This window comes from Onychostoma macrolepis, chromosome 22 (assembly GCF_012432095.1).
Source record: "Onychostoma macrolepis isolate SWU-2019 chromosome 22, ASM1243209v1, whole genome shotgun sequence".
Taxonomy (NCBI): Eukaryota; Metazoa; Chordata; class Actinopteri; order Cypriniformes; family Cyprinidae; genus Onychostoma; species Onychostoma macrolepis.
The window spans coordinates 25,106,167-25,121,608 of NC_081176.1; the positions used below are offsets into that span (position 1 = coordinate 25,106,167).

General features: G+C 39.5%; 1 long non-coding RNA gene across 1 annotated transcript; it reads left to right on the forward strand.

The window, feature by feature from the left end:
- Positions 1-214: 214 nt before the first annotated feature.
- Positions 215-3,667, forward strand: LOC131530015 (uncharacterized). Its single transcript, XR_009268297.1, has 3 exons — positions 215-848; positions 1,661-1,726; positions 2,691-3,667. It is a non-coding gene; the product is annotated as an uncharacterized LOC131530015 (long non-coding RNA).
- Positions 3,668-15,442: the final 11,775 nt, after the last annotated feature.

Sequence of the window (15,442 nt, forward strand, 5' to 3'; positions counted from 1 at the left end):
GTGAGGTCATTGTGAGTTCATGTGATCCTCATACTGTGATCCTCACCATGTGAGTAAAGCGTGAGCTCATTGTGAGTTCATGTGATTGTCATACTGTGATCCTCACCATGTGAGTAGTATGTGAGCTCATTGTGAGTTTGTGTGATCCTCATACTGTGATCCTCACCATGTATGTGGGTGGGTGGGGTTGGGGGCTATCGACACTAAGTGAAAATAGCAGTATTTTTTAGTGATATGCTATTTGCACAGTGCAAATAGCTTTATATTCTATTTATTCTATGTTAAAATAGCAGGATATTCTGCTAATTACTTATTGCAAATAGTGGCAATTATCTGCACTCAGCATTGTAATACATTATAAATCAGTATGCAATAACTTATTGGGTGTAATTTTTAAATTTTATTTTAAATTTTTCAATGGATGCCCTACACCTACCCTAACCCTACCCGATACTTTCTTTTCAACTTTTTGATTATTTCCTTCATTTTTATTAAAAAATAAATGCTTTTCTGATGTGATTTGAAAAGGGAGAAAAAAGTTCGCCATAAGGCAGATTCGAACCCCAGTCGATCGTGTCAAAAGGAGCTTGACGCACGGTTTACCATCTGCGCCACTGAATCTGATAGCTGATGGTCCTCTTCCCGCGCTCCACCGATTCTTTAGCTAAACGGCCCTAAACCGTTTCCCATTCATTCTTAATGGTAGTGCTAAACCACTACGGATGCAATATATTTTCGGTCGCTAGCGCTCTCGTGGCGCTCTTCCGCGTTGCGGCACCGCGGGAAGTTTGAATTCGCAGAAGAAGACGACTGTTTAATTCAACGCATTCTCAGCGCATCTGTCAAAGGTAAGATACTTTATGTGACATCAGTTTACGTTTTGTTACCGTTAATAACCAAACTTTACCCTGTCGGGTTTTGTTTACTATAGCTTATCGTAGGTTGATTGTTTGCACGCCGAAATTATGAATGAACATGGCTGTAATTTACGGTTCTGTGTATTGTTTGTCATCGTTAACACGTCACCTGTTGATTACAAGCTAAATTATGAATGGGCGTAACCATTATTCTCATTTTTGTAATGATATTACATGTATTCCACAGTTCAAAAATGTTTTCTGACCATGGTTTTACTATAGTAACCATAATTTAGCCATGGTATTTTAGCAGTAGAGTCACAAAAATAAATTTACCATTGTTGTTACTGTATTGGCCATTATATTTACAGTGCAGCCATGAAATTGTAAATGAATATCAGTCTGACAAGAACAGCAGGAGTACTACAGTATTATTGTGTGTGTGTGTGTGTGTGTGTGTGTACCTGTTTTTCTATTCAGGTGGGGACTTAAACCTGAATACACACAGGCTCATGGGGACTCGTGTCACGGTGGGGACCTAAATTGAGGTCTCCACGGGTAAACAAGCTAATAAATCACACAGAATTAAGTTTTTGAAAATCTAAAAACACCTGTAGTCTCCTGTAAGGGGTAGGTTTAGGTGTAGGGTTGGTGTAGGACAATAGAATATACAGTATGTACAGTAGAAAAACCATTACGCCTATGGAGAGTCCCCACAAGGATAGCAAACCAGACACGTGTGTGTGTGTGTCTGTAATAGAATTATTGCTTTTTGTAATATTTCTATTGTGATGTTCTTGTAGAGACCACTGTTTCTACACTGCTGTCATCTTCTCCTGGTACCCATGCAGATCCTCAGTCAGATACAGGTAAATATTTGACACATCAACTACATCATGCACATAGGGTTTCTGCAGGTTGTTAAGTCTTAAAATGTCTTAATTTACCCTTACACAAATTAATGCCTTAAGAAAGTTTTAAATCAGAGCAGAAAGTCTTAAATTCATAAAATGTTGGATGCAAAGCAAAAAGTGAATGAATCTCTTCCTCTGTATTTTGTCTTGTTTTCCAATACAAATATCAAACATCTTTCAATCAAGATATGTTTATTTCAGATGCAAATATTAATGAAGTCTTGAAAAATATAATGAAATTAAATGAGTTTATTCTTAAAGCAATAACAAATATCAGTATATGAGCTATCAAAACTTCCCTTTAAATTAAGGTTACTTTTTTGCCAAATGGCAGATATTAGTTCTTGTTTTAATCACAAAATCACTTCAAACAAGACTTTGTATTTTATGTCATTTTGTATCTCCAGTAAATGTATTTTATTTAAGAATCTTTAGGCATTTGCACTGAAAAACAAGACAAAAATACTGAGGAAGAACATCACTTTTTTGCAGCATGATCTGAAGCTGCAGTAAAAGATATTTCCACATTTTAGCGTCTGGAGCAGAGTGTTTCAGTGTGTTTTTGTAAAATGAATTAAAAAAAATTATGAATATCTGCTGGAAATTGTATTTTCAAACTCTGAAGTTAATACAACTCATTATGTTTCTCTCCAGACATTTACGTTCTACAAAACATATTTTTGTTTTTTCTCATTTGTTCCTCAAATTTACTTTACTTGGTCTTAAAAATGTCTTAACTTAACCTTCATAAAACCTGCAGAAACTGTTTTCTTACACATTAAACTAAATATTCAACTTGTTGCAGACACCACTGGTACACTGCCTGTGCCCTCGCTGTTTTCATATCATTGTTCTCATGTGGAGCTTCTATCAGAATTATCAGAATGCAGAAATTAATTCATTTTCCCCCTCTGTGTAGGAAATACATATACGCCACCTCTGCCTCTGCTGGCCTCACCTGCGACCCCCTGGACCTGTGAAGACTGGTGGCAGGGTGTTTGTACTGGAGCACAAACACAGAGCCCATTGACAACTTGCTTAATAAACACCGTGGGAAGAAGGACATCCTCAGGAGCATGCAGCAATGGTCCACAATTCCTCTACTGATCCAAACAGCGTGCTCCATTCGACCACAAAACTGCACATTTCACTGTATGTCAAGCACCTGGCCAAACTGCAGAACACCAGTTCTTCATTAAACAACTCCAGAGAAACGTCTTGAAAGCGGGTAGTAAAACAACTACTGTGCCGGTGGTAACAATGAAGCCTGCGGATGTAAACCCACCAGCACCTGCTCTGACCACACTCCTAACTCATGAGACCATTGAGACAATTGTGTTATGGAGCGGCAGCAGCACCCTGAGCAGGAGAAGACTTGTCTTGCTTGTGGACAGCCAAAGATGGTTCCTCTAACCACTTTTTTCTTAATCAGCAAGGCCCTGTCAGGTACTTCTACTGTTCCACAAAGGTTTTTAATGCTTACAGTGATTAAGAACTAACACACCCCAGAGTTATTTAAGAGTGAACTTGAGGACACAAAGAAACGGGTGCAGGAGAAAGGACAGCAAAAACACAAAAGGCCTGAAACTGAACACGTTAGTCGCTTGTGCAGATTTTGTAAAATGGAGCTGAAGCAGGGTCCAAACAGTCCTCACATACACACAGGCTTTCCTGGCGTAGCAGGGAAATATGTTCATTGCCCTGCTAAAGTCTTTTCCATTTACCAACCTCAGGACATGCAGAAAGATGACTCGGAAAGAGTTTAATGAGTCGGAGATGGGTGGCAGAAAAAAAAAAAAGACATTTCTTGATCTTTTGCCCCTTAATAATATTTAACTCATGTATATACTGTATATTTTGATTTGTTTATTGTTCAGTGTGAGACTGTAATATGTATATTTTGTCAGAATTCTATTTTTCTTTATACTTTATTATTTTGGATCAGTATTTACTAATCTTAAAAAGTGCTTAAAGCTTTTAACAAAAACAACTGAAAATTACAAATTGCTTCATGAGTGCTGTGTTCTTTTTCATAGGACAAATATTTTACAGTTTCTATGGTTTTGGAAACACTTAATTGATTATTTAACTTAAGTGTGACTTAAATTATTCCATCACTTAATCAATTTTCATTTAGTACTTGAATATTACTTAGTTTGAGTCAAATTTAAATGCCTCTTATTTTCATTTCAAAAGCCATTTAATAGAGACCATTCATGTTTAATATAACCATTATTATATAATTCATGTTTTCATATAACCATGTAATGTATACTATTATTTTACTGTATTTCTTTTAATACTAATCATCTATTCATAATACACAAATTTAAAATACTTTGCAGCTGTAATGTAAAATTTTACAATTTTGTTTGATGAAAAGCACAAAGCTGTGTTTGTGTAATGGTTTAGACCTGCGTGAGTGGGATTCGAACCACGGTCCAAATAAATGCATGACAAAATCTGATTGGCTGTGACATCATTTCCGCTCTTTGGCTAGCTGTTGAAATGCTTCAATTTCATTGGCTGTCACTGCGTTCCAACTATCCGCGAGAGGCCGCGGGTCTACATCTTGGATAAAATTCCTAAAAGTTTCGCACCTACAGCACACATTACATACATTGATGCAGAAACGCTGATATGTTCTACATGTCTAAAGTATATAGAGAGATAAACTCCTTATAAGCTCCTTGATTTCGTGTAACAACGTAAAATATAGCCTAATCTGCACAAACTAGTACATTCATTTACATTTCTCTACATAAATCATTTTGCAGGGTATTTTTTCAAGACTTATTTTAGGCGTTTTTGCCTTTCTTATGATAGGACACTTTAGATCTGAAGTGGAAAGGGGGATCGGTCTTCGAACTCGAGACACCCGTAGCGCACAGCGCTGTATGTTGGCGCGCTGCCCACGCAGATATCGGTGACGACAGGAACGTGAAGGTTTTAATAAAATTTTATTGATCAACGGATCAACGAACGGGTCAGCAAACGTCAGGTGTGCGTCTTGCGTCATCAGCCCGGAACTAAAATTTGATTCAGTTCAGTTACTTATGAATGAACAGGCTTAAAGAACAATTCGTTCATGAATTGAACATCACTACAGTGATTTACATTTGTGTCTTTTGACCGTGGAATTGCCGTTTTGTTCTGGAGCAATGGTGAGTGGTTTCTTTATTTGATATTCACATTCGCTGATATGATATTATAATGCCAATATGCACTGTGGCCTGACCCCAGGTTAGCAAATTAGCCAGGTACACGTGTTAGCCAGGTACATGTGAACCAGCCATCTTGCCAGCTCAGCCAGGAACACACTACGACTATTAGACTGATTGTGAATGTAATTTGATACTTGCAACTGATCACACCCAAACTCGTCAGAGCCAGTTGCGTTCAGTCAGTGTTTACAGTCAGCATTTAAAGTCATAATTGTGTTCAGTTCAGTCTCTTTAGAATGTTTTAGCTAAGTGTTTTCGGTAAGTGTTTCCCTGGCTTTAGGTTGCATATCAGTATTTATGATTTGTTATACTTCCCATATCAGATAATTACTAGACTACATTACTAACTCAGTATCATATTTCAGTAACTATACAAGCATGTTTTGTGGAAGCATGGATGCATGATTTGTTTCATATTTTAACTAATTATGTTTACCTGTTAGGTTGTTAGCATTGATTGCAATGACATATTGTGTTACTGTGTGTTTCAGGATGTGTGAAGTCTTTCCAAGGGGACAAAGAAATTCTACATGTTTGTGATATAACCAGTGGTGGAAATGGCCAGAATTCACTGGGGGGACTCTAGCTTTTTTTTGGGAGGGGGGTAATAATGCTAATTTTAGATGACCTTTCGGATGTATTTAATTATAAAACACTTTATAATCTATAATAACATTTATTAACAACGTATTTAATATTTTCTCTAAACTTTCTTGTATATTTAGACAAGCACCTGCAATTCTGGCCAAATTAAAGATACGTTGTGTGTGAATTTGCACATATTATTTTGCAGTTAGTTTTTAATATTACATTCTTGAGGACTCTATGCTTACATTTCTTTTCAGGAGCACTAGTGCTCCTGCTTAAAAAAAAAAATAGGAACAAACCTTCTGATCAATGACAGGTAATTCCTGGGATTCGGTAACATTTCAACTTGGAATATACATGTTTTTCAACTTCTAAATACCCCACATCATTAGGCACATATCAAACCTCCAAAAAATATTCATCATATTTTAAAATATCATATTCAAAATATAGTATTTTCCCACCTCAGGCATTAAAGACCTTTTATCAATTTGAGTTTTTTCCAGCTTTTTTTTTTTCTCAACCCCGTAACGGACAAAATTGGGATTGGTTTAAAAAGGATTTTACACCGAAATCGTTATAAAACAAACGTCTACCTACTGCTCTTGTGTTCCTGATAACAATTGAATGATATCAAATGTAACATTTATCATCATTTTCACAATTTTATAGGATTGAAGCTAAAAATACACAAATTGTGTGTCTACAGTCTCTTTATTTTTGTAAAAAATATTTTTAATTTAAAATTTTAACTAAAACCACAATTTTATTGTTTTAGCCCTTAACATGTCAGATGGTAATCAGCAATAAATATTTTTGTTCTTAATTGTCTTCCCTATATTTTTCTAAAAATATTAATGTGACAAGGTGTGATAGGGTTGAAGACTGTAACACATTTGAAATTTTACATTGCCTTAAATTTAATTTTTGGTTTTGTTTCTCTCATATTGTCCCCTTGTTTCTGGGTCAACATACCTGCATGCCCAACACAATTTCTGATGTATGATGCTTGTCCACGTTTATTATGTCAAAAATTCTATTTAAAACAAAAATATGAGTTGTCATGATTTTGAAGTATATATATTTACTGAAACCATGAATATTTTATATTTTTTCATTAAAATTATTAATGAATGAAGCAAATAACTCAACCCTGTCACAAGTTTACAACCCTGTAACAATGATAAATACGTATATTTGTGATGGGGTTGTGGTTTTTCACACAAAATGGCCACTGCTGCTCATGTAGCATAGGAGAGTAGACCATATATGGCAGCAATAAAATAAACAAAATGTTGTTAAAGTAATAATTTTCCATCTTAATTTTATATGACGGTGTTGAGTTGTTAAGCTTGACAGTACCCTCTCTGACTATAACATGCCTCAAAAATATGAATAAAAAGTATGATACCACTAACCATTTTCTGCACCACTATTAAAGAGACCTGGATGAAGTCACATATGAGTGGAGACTAAATTATTATGGGCGAAGAATGGTTAGTGTGACGGGGTTAAGTTCAGACTGAGAGACATAACTTTACAGTTTTTTAATCAAATATTTTGCATTTTTTTAGAAAATAGTTTTTACAAGAAAGGAACACAAGTAAATGCTTTCATTGTTGCCAAAAATCACAGACACTATGCACATTTTGTTATTAATTTTCTAAGTACAAACTCAGGGACATTACAAAATGCTTGGTTCAAGATAGATATGGCATTATTTTATGCTAAAAATATAAAAATGCAATAATTATTTTTATTAATTATAACGGGCATCCCAAAGTTTTGTGAAAAGTTTCTAACAATTCATTTTGGTGAACCACCACTTTAGAAACTCTGGGGGACTGAAATATTACCGAATCCCAGGAATGACACAGAAATTAACCTTCCTATTGTTATTTGACTCCTTGAAGTTTTTTTTTTTTTTTTTTTTTAAACCTTTGTAATGTCATTTTTCTAACTTTATTAAATGTATGTCATCTTTTGTGCCAAAAAAATTAGATGTATAAACTTTTATAAAAAATGTTTAACTAAACAATAAATTCAATTAAAATAATAAGATATAACAGAAGAATAAGTTTCCAGTCAAATGAAATCAGCATCAACAATTCATCTTTGCATGGCACAGAAGAGCACAAATGTGGCATTAAGCAATATTTACAGAATTTAAGAAATTTTTAACAAGACTCAGAGGTAGCATTAATGCATCTCATAATAACAATTTTATGAGATTAATGTTTTAAATATATAAATTTCAATGGATTAAATGACTCAATTTATACTTTAAAAATGAAACAGAAACTGCCAGTAGGTAGCAGCATGTCACTGTCTTTGTCACTGAATCATTCATTCAATCGATTTGTTCAAACGGCTGATTCATTTAGGAACGAAGCAAGTGACTCTCTTTATGAATGGGTCATTGAATCATTGACTCACTAGATTTGTTCAAAAGCAAAGATTCATTCATAAACGAAACAGCTGTGTCAAAGACTTGCAGAGGCTCAGCTGTGACTTTGTTTTAACTATATTTTTATTGACAAAATAGAGCGAAATAAACAGTGTTCCTAAAATGTAAGTCACTTAATATTAACTTTTGTATAAAATAAAAAATGTATAAGTATAAATTCAATTTCACATTTGCAAACTCTCTATAATCATTTAAAAGCTGTAACCCTCCGTTCATCGCTATCTCACAAACTTCCATTTTAATGAATGAAGCTCTCTACACACTTAATATATTATTTACATCGTCTCTACACTTTGTTTGTTACAATGAATGACAACAACTGCAGTCTGCTTCACTGTCTGTGCTGTGAGGAGCAGCACGCGCAGCGATAGAGGAGCATTTCTATTGGCTGCAGTCTGAAGGTATTAAATGGCAAAAACAGCATTGTGCAGCGAACCATAAACACAGCGCTACATTTAGTGCAGTGACCTCACAGTGACCACAGTATGAGCACACAGTGAGTGTGCAGTGACCTCACAGTGACCACAGTATGAGCGCACAGTGAGTGTGCAGTGACCTCACAGTGACCACAGTATGAGCACACAGTGAGTGTGCAGTGACCTCACAGTGACCACAGTATGAGCGCACTGAGTGTGCAGTGACCTCACAGTGTTACGGCCAGCTCGTTTCGAACGTACATAAAGCATACAAGTACAAAATAATGACTTGCAAGATTTTATTGGTCTTCAAAAGAATACAAATAACTTAATATAACAAAGTCTAGGATTCAAAATCAAAGGGGAAAAATCATAATCCAAATGGGGAGGAGAAAAGGTTGATATGAGTTGTAAGCAAGCAAAGGTTCGCAAGTGACTTCTCCAGAGGCCGTCGATCCCCTGGACGAAGTGAAGAGGAGTGTTTGGATCCAAGGTTTTATCCTCTCTGCAATCAAATGGTGAACAGGTAACAGGGGTGTGCAATCTCCCACGCCCTCCTGGAAGAATTACGCCACCAGCAGGCGGGCAAGTAGAATGCAGGGTCGTAACACCTCCCTCCTAAAAAAAAAGATTCGACAACGAATCTAAAAAAAACAAAGAAAAAAAAAACAGTTAAACACTATCCAGAACGAACACAATAAAAGTTCTGATGGTCCAAAGGAACGTCGTTTTCTCTTCATTCTTCAACACCTCTGGGCCCTAGAGATGCAAAGAAAAGGGAACAAACAACGCAGAAATTATGTTACGCTCTGGAAAGTGTGTCAGCTATAATGTTATCTTTTCCTCGAATGTGTTTAATCTCAAGATGGAAAGGTTGTAAAATGAGACTCCATCGCATAAGTCGCTGATTTCGATTCCTCATCCGATTCAGAAAGACCAAAGGATTATGATCCGTATAAATGATGATAAATGACGGTGCAGCAATTGACCCTAGATATACCTCAAAATGTTGTACGGCCAACACTAGGGCAAGAGCTTCTTTCTCAATGGTGGAATACACCTGTTGATGTCGATTGAATTTCTTAGAAAAGTAACTTACAGGATGTTGAACATGGTTCGAATCCTCCTGCAGGAGAACAGCGCCCGCACCACAAGCACTCGCATCAATTGTAAGTGTAACCCTGCTCTCAGGTTAGTGTAACCGATAACTAATTGAATTAGCTATAAATTGGATTTGGGCTAATATCAGAAACTCTAGGTACGACTATGGAGCCTGAAATAGTAAAAGGTCAGCAGAGAACAGATAACACAAAACAGGTAAGTTTGAGAAATGTATTATACAAAATTAAAGACAATTACATACATTCCCTGCCTACCTAAGCCGGCTTCCTGAGTGCACAAGCGCACAATAAAAACCCCCAAAATAAACAAACTCAAACAAAGAAAGAGTCCATGAAAGTTCTTGGTGTGTGTGTGTGTGTTTTCTTGAGTACGACGGTATGTTCTTTTCACTACCGGGTAGGTTTATGTGTGTTCTTATCTGTTTTTTCAAATGGAGGCACGGGATGATGATGGTTCCAAAGATGCCACGGCTGGCCACACCAGGCTCTTGGTCCGTTCTCTGACTTCTGCGGTTGGCTCGCCACTGACCACCAGGGTCAGATTCAGATGATCTATCCCTCTCTTAAAACCAATCTATACATACAGTACAGAATGCATTAGTTACTATTGCCTCATTTCTGTTCAAATCCGATCAATTTATCTCCATTCAAATGTCAGATCAAATATAACCAATTGTAAAGGATATTAATACTCTAATCATTATGTAAATGAATAGGTACACATCACACCACATAACATAGGTCAGTTCCAATGAACATCAATCAATCATGTACTTCCATCTCACAGTATAGAAATAAAATCATGAGATTTCTGAAACAAGATATTTATGTTTTAAACTTTTAAATCTATTTATGCATCTTAATAACATTTTAAACATCAAATTTTAATATATTTATTCTTTTTAACAATTAAGATGAACTTCTGTTCCTCATATACATATCAAACATGTATATTGGCAATTAAATGAACTAAATCACCTTTATTTTACAAATGACAACAAGAGGATAAATATTCCCTCAATCAAATGACTTCTAAGTCAACAGAACAGAGTATAAAGTCACATTTAGCAGCGTGAATACTATAAAATATCTCCTACAGTGGTGACTAGCTTAACTGAGGTAGCAGCAGAGCTCAAATCTAAACACATTCACATTTAAGTGTTAAAGATTAGCAAGCGGCTAGCGCGATTAGCGATCTTTATGAGCATCTTAAACAACATAAAACAATCTGAATCTGTGTCTATATGGTATCAACCAGCAAGAATCAGTGTCACAACTCCGATTGGTTTTAGATTAACTGGTATTTTGCGCCATAACGGAGCTAAAAGTCAGCATAACACTCGCATTAGTATTATCATCCTTACCGGAGGTATCTTGAGGAGCTCGCAGTGTCAACGCGCTTAAAAGTTTTCCATAGTTGTTCTCTCAAAGCTTTCAACCTAATGGACACACACTATTTTAATATTTGTTATTCAATGTTATTTAAATTCCTATCCCTCAGAGGATATTTCCATACCAGTCCTTGATGCTTTCTAGCAGCGTCTTCACCGGAGGAAAGGTGTTTTTATTTTCTTATTTAGAACATTTCCTGGGGTGTATGCGCCACCCTCAGGCAGAGTAGAGAATTGCACTCCAGTACCCTTATGTGGGTTACACTCTCCCCTTCAAACTTATGCACGTCCCTGTGCATGGCAATGTTCACACGGTTATAACCGGAGGGGACAGAACAGGGGAATGAGTTGACGCATCACTCTCACTTATAATGTCGTTCCACACAGTAGTCAGCCCTTGAAAGAGTGACTTCACCACTGTGACTAAGGGGGTTCCCAGTTCAGTGTAATCCAGCCGCCTAGGTGGCTGACGATTCCTCTCAGATCTCCTGACTAGGTCATCAGTATGTGCTTGTTCCTCCGTCTCCTTAATCTCCTCTTCTCCTTCATTTTCATAGACATTTGTCTCATCACATTCTGGCATATCGGAGGGGACTGGAAGTTGTTCAGGACAGTCCTCATCCGAGCCTTCCACAAGATCATCACTGTCAGGTAAGTTTGTCTCTCTTTCCACAGGTTCATTTCCAGGTAAGTTCAGGTCCAGTGTTACTCGGTTGACTGGAGTAACATCAGGTAGGCTACTCACATTATCTGGAACATCATCAGTCACCTTGTTGAGGTCTGTCATCAGATTCTCTTTAGAATGGCTTGGACCATGGTGTCTTGGAACATCTCGCGAGACAATATATCTGGTTACCTCTTGAACTGGTTCTCCTTGGGACCAGGTAACAGGAATAATATCATCCTCATCTGAGGACTGATCAACTTCTCTTGGGTCACTGCGAATGTTCTGGCGTGTCTTGCGGCGCTCGAGTGGTTTGGGTTGCTCTTCTGGTGTTACATGGAGGAACCCACATGGGAGCAAGAGGTCTCGATGCAACGTCGCCAGGGCCTTCTCCGGTCTCTGGTTTTACTGTATAAACGGGAGGTCTCCAGCTTTCCTCACTACCACATGGACAGTGGACTCCCATTTATCAGCGAGCTTGTGCTTTCCACGAATACGTACATTCCTGACAAGTACTCGGTCTCCAATGTCCAGAGCAGAAGGAGTCACACGCTTGTCAAACCTCGTTTTGTTCTTTTCAGCTACCTTGGCAGCACTCCTTGTAGCTATTTTGTAGCTCTCCTCGAGGTGGGATTTGAGGTGCTTTACATACTGGGAGTGTGACTTCTGTTGCTCTTCTTTGACAGGTAAGCCGAATGCAAGGTCAACCGGCAGGCGTGGCTGGCGTCCGAACATTAACTCATACGGTGTGAACCCAGTCACTTCACTCCTGGTACAATTGTACGCGTGGACCAAAGGCTTTACGAAGTCCTTCCAGTGTGACTTATCCTGGTTTTCCAGAGTACCAAGCATGTCTAACAGAGTGCGGTTAAAACGTTCCACCGGGTTGCCCCTAGGGTGGTATGGAGTTGTTCGAATTTTCTGTATGCCTGCAACTTCACACAGTTGTTTGATTAGCCGCGACTCAAAATCAGGACCTTGGTCACTGTGCAGTTTCTCTGGAATACCATAATGGACGATGAAATTGTCCCATAAGCATTTTGCAACTGTTTGAGCCTTTTGGTTTGGTGTTGGGATAGCCACTGCATACTTTGTGAAGTGATCTGTGATCACGAGAATGTCCTTTGTGTTACTTCTGTCCGGTTCAATGGACAAGAAGTCCATGCAGACCAGTTCAAGCGGTCTTGTTGACATGATGTTCACTAAAGGTGCTGCCCTCTCAGGTAAGGATTTCCTGAGCACACACCTGTTACACTTTTTGACTTTCCTCTCAATGTCAGAGGCCATCCTCGGCCAGTAGAATCTGGCTCTGACCAAGTCCAGCGTGCGGTCTTTTCCCATATGACCCATGTTGTCATGCAGGCTCATTAAGACTGTCTCACGAAGTTCTTCAGGTAAGACTAGCTGGTACTGTATGCAACCTTCTTCTTGGCGTGTTCTATAGAGGATGCCGTTCCGCAGTTCAAGTCTGGTCAACTCTCTCAACAACAGAGGTAGGTCCGGAAGCAAAGCTCTCACAGCGGGTGGTGGTTTCTCGTCACGCTCAATCTGCGAGATGACATGTTTAATGCACTGGTCAGCTCTCTGTTTGTCTCTGAGATCTGCCTCTGATAGGTGCGGGACGATGGGAAGCCCTCCAAGCTCATCTTCCTGCTCAAAGCTGTCAGGTACAGCCTCCCCAGAGATGGCAAGGCTCTCGACGAGGGAGATACTTCCATCACTACCCATTCCATCATTGGCACAATAAATAAGTTGTCTCTCACAGATGGCACGAACGACCCCCTGATCCACAGCCTCAATGTTACCTGGATCTGATAGATGGTGTTGTGTGAACTGGCGGATCCTATCCCACTCTTTTTGAGATGAGGGGTCATCACGCAGGTCGCCATGGGGACGTCGTGATAGTGCTTCAGCATCTCCATTCTGCTTTCCGGGGCGGTACTGAAGCTTAAAGGAGAAGGTAGAAAGAGCAGCTAACCACCTGTAGCTGGTTGCATCGAGTTTGGCTGAGGTAAGTATATACGTAAGGGGATTGCTGTCGGTGACTACTGTGAACTGATTGCCATAGAGGTAGTCACTGAACTTCTCTGTAACAGACCATTTCAGCGCTAAAAACTCAAGCTTGTGAGCTGGATAACGGGACTCACTACGCGATAACCCTCTGCTCGCGTAAGCGATGACACGCAGCTGTCCCTCCTGCTCCTGATATAAGGCCGCTCCGAGGCCGGTGGAACTTGCATCCGTGTGAAGGATATAAGGGAGTGCAGGATTTGCGAAGGCCAGAACTGGGGACGTTGTCAACTTTCCAATGATCGTCTCGAATGCCTGTTGGCAGGCGGGAGTCCAACGGTTCAGAAATGGAGTTTTGGGGTGGTAGTATTGGCCACTCCTTTCTTTGGATTTGGGGTGCTTCCCTAGAGGTGGGTAGCCAGATGTTAAGTCGTTCAGGGGTTTCATTATACTTGAATAGCCTTTAATGAACTTCCTATAGTACCCACAGAATCCGAGGAAGGCTTTCAACTCTTTTAGATGCTGAGGGACTGGCCAGGTCTTTAGCACCGCAATCTTTTCCGGGTCGGTCTCCACTCCCTGCTCTGAGACGACATGCCCCAAGTACCGGACTGAGGACTGAAAGAATCTACATTTTTCCAGGGACAGCTTGAGCCCATACTCCTTCAGGCGGTTGAGAACCTTGGTGAGTCTGGCTTCATGATCTTCTAAAGTTTTTGAGAAGACTATCAAGTCATCCAGGAAAACGACAACTTCCTTCAAGTTCATGTCTCCCATGCACTTTTCCATCAGTCTCTGGAAAGTACTTGGGGCGTTTGTCACTCCCTGAGGCATTCGATTAAACTCCCAGAAACCAAGTGGGCATACAAACGCGGTCTTTGGCTTGTCAACCTCGTTGACTTCGATCTGATAGTAGCCAGACTTTAGATCGAGGACGCTGAACCACTTGGAACCGGAGAGTGCTGTGAAAGTGTCATCCATCCTTGGGAGTGCATAGGCGTCTTTCACTGTCTGCAGGTTCAGTTTCCTGTAGTCAATACAGAGGCGTACCTGGCCATTCTTTTTCCTGACTACAACAATTGGAGAGGAGAATGGAGACTCACTTTCACGAATCACCCCAGACTCAAGAAGCTCTTGAAGATGTTGACGAACAGCTTCTACATCGTGTGGGTGTATTGGCCGAGCTCTGAGTTTGAATGGGGTTTCATCGGACAGTTTGATGTGATGCTTGACTTTGTCTGTCCTTCCAAAGTCAGTGTCGTTCTGGGCGAAGACCTCAGGCATGCTATTCAATTTTCGGGTAATTCTGTCTTTCCATTCTGGAGGGACCGGGGACTCACCAAAGTCAAAGGCTAGGTCAGCTGCCTTGGAGGGTTCTGGTTCAGATGGATTGGTCACGCTCTGTTTGTGAGACAGAATGGCCTGGATTGAACTGAGCTCAGCAATCACACTCTTAGCTGGGATAATAATGTCGTGTTCTGACTCATTTGAGACCACAACTGGTAGTCTGACTGGTAGATCAACAAGACAGGGCTTTACAAGCAGCCCTCCAGGCAGAGAAGAGGATGAAGGGTACTCCATGATAGCGGACCTCTCAGTATGGAACTCTTTCACTGATGCCACACCCTCCAGAACAACTGTTCCTCCAGCTGGAATGAGTTTTCTGTCTCGGCCTTGCATCCTCACCAGTCCGATGTTACTGTCATGGCTTTGTTCCTGTCGTAGTTGAAGTACTTTCAGCACCGTCCTGTAGCCGTTTGGGACAGAGTGGTAGCTTGCTGGACTTTTCT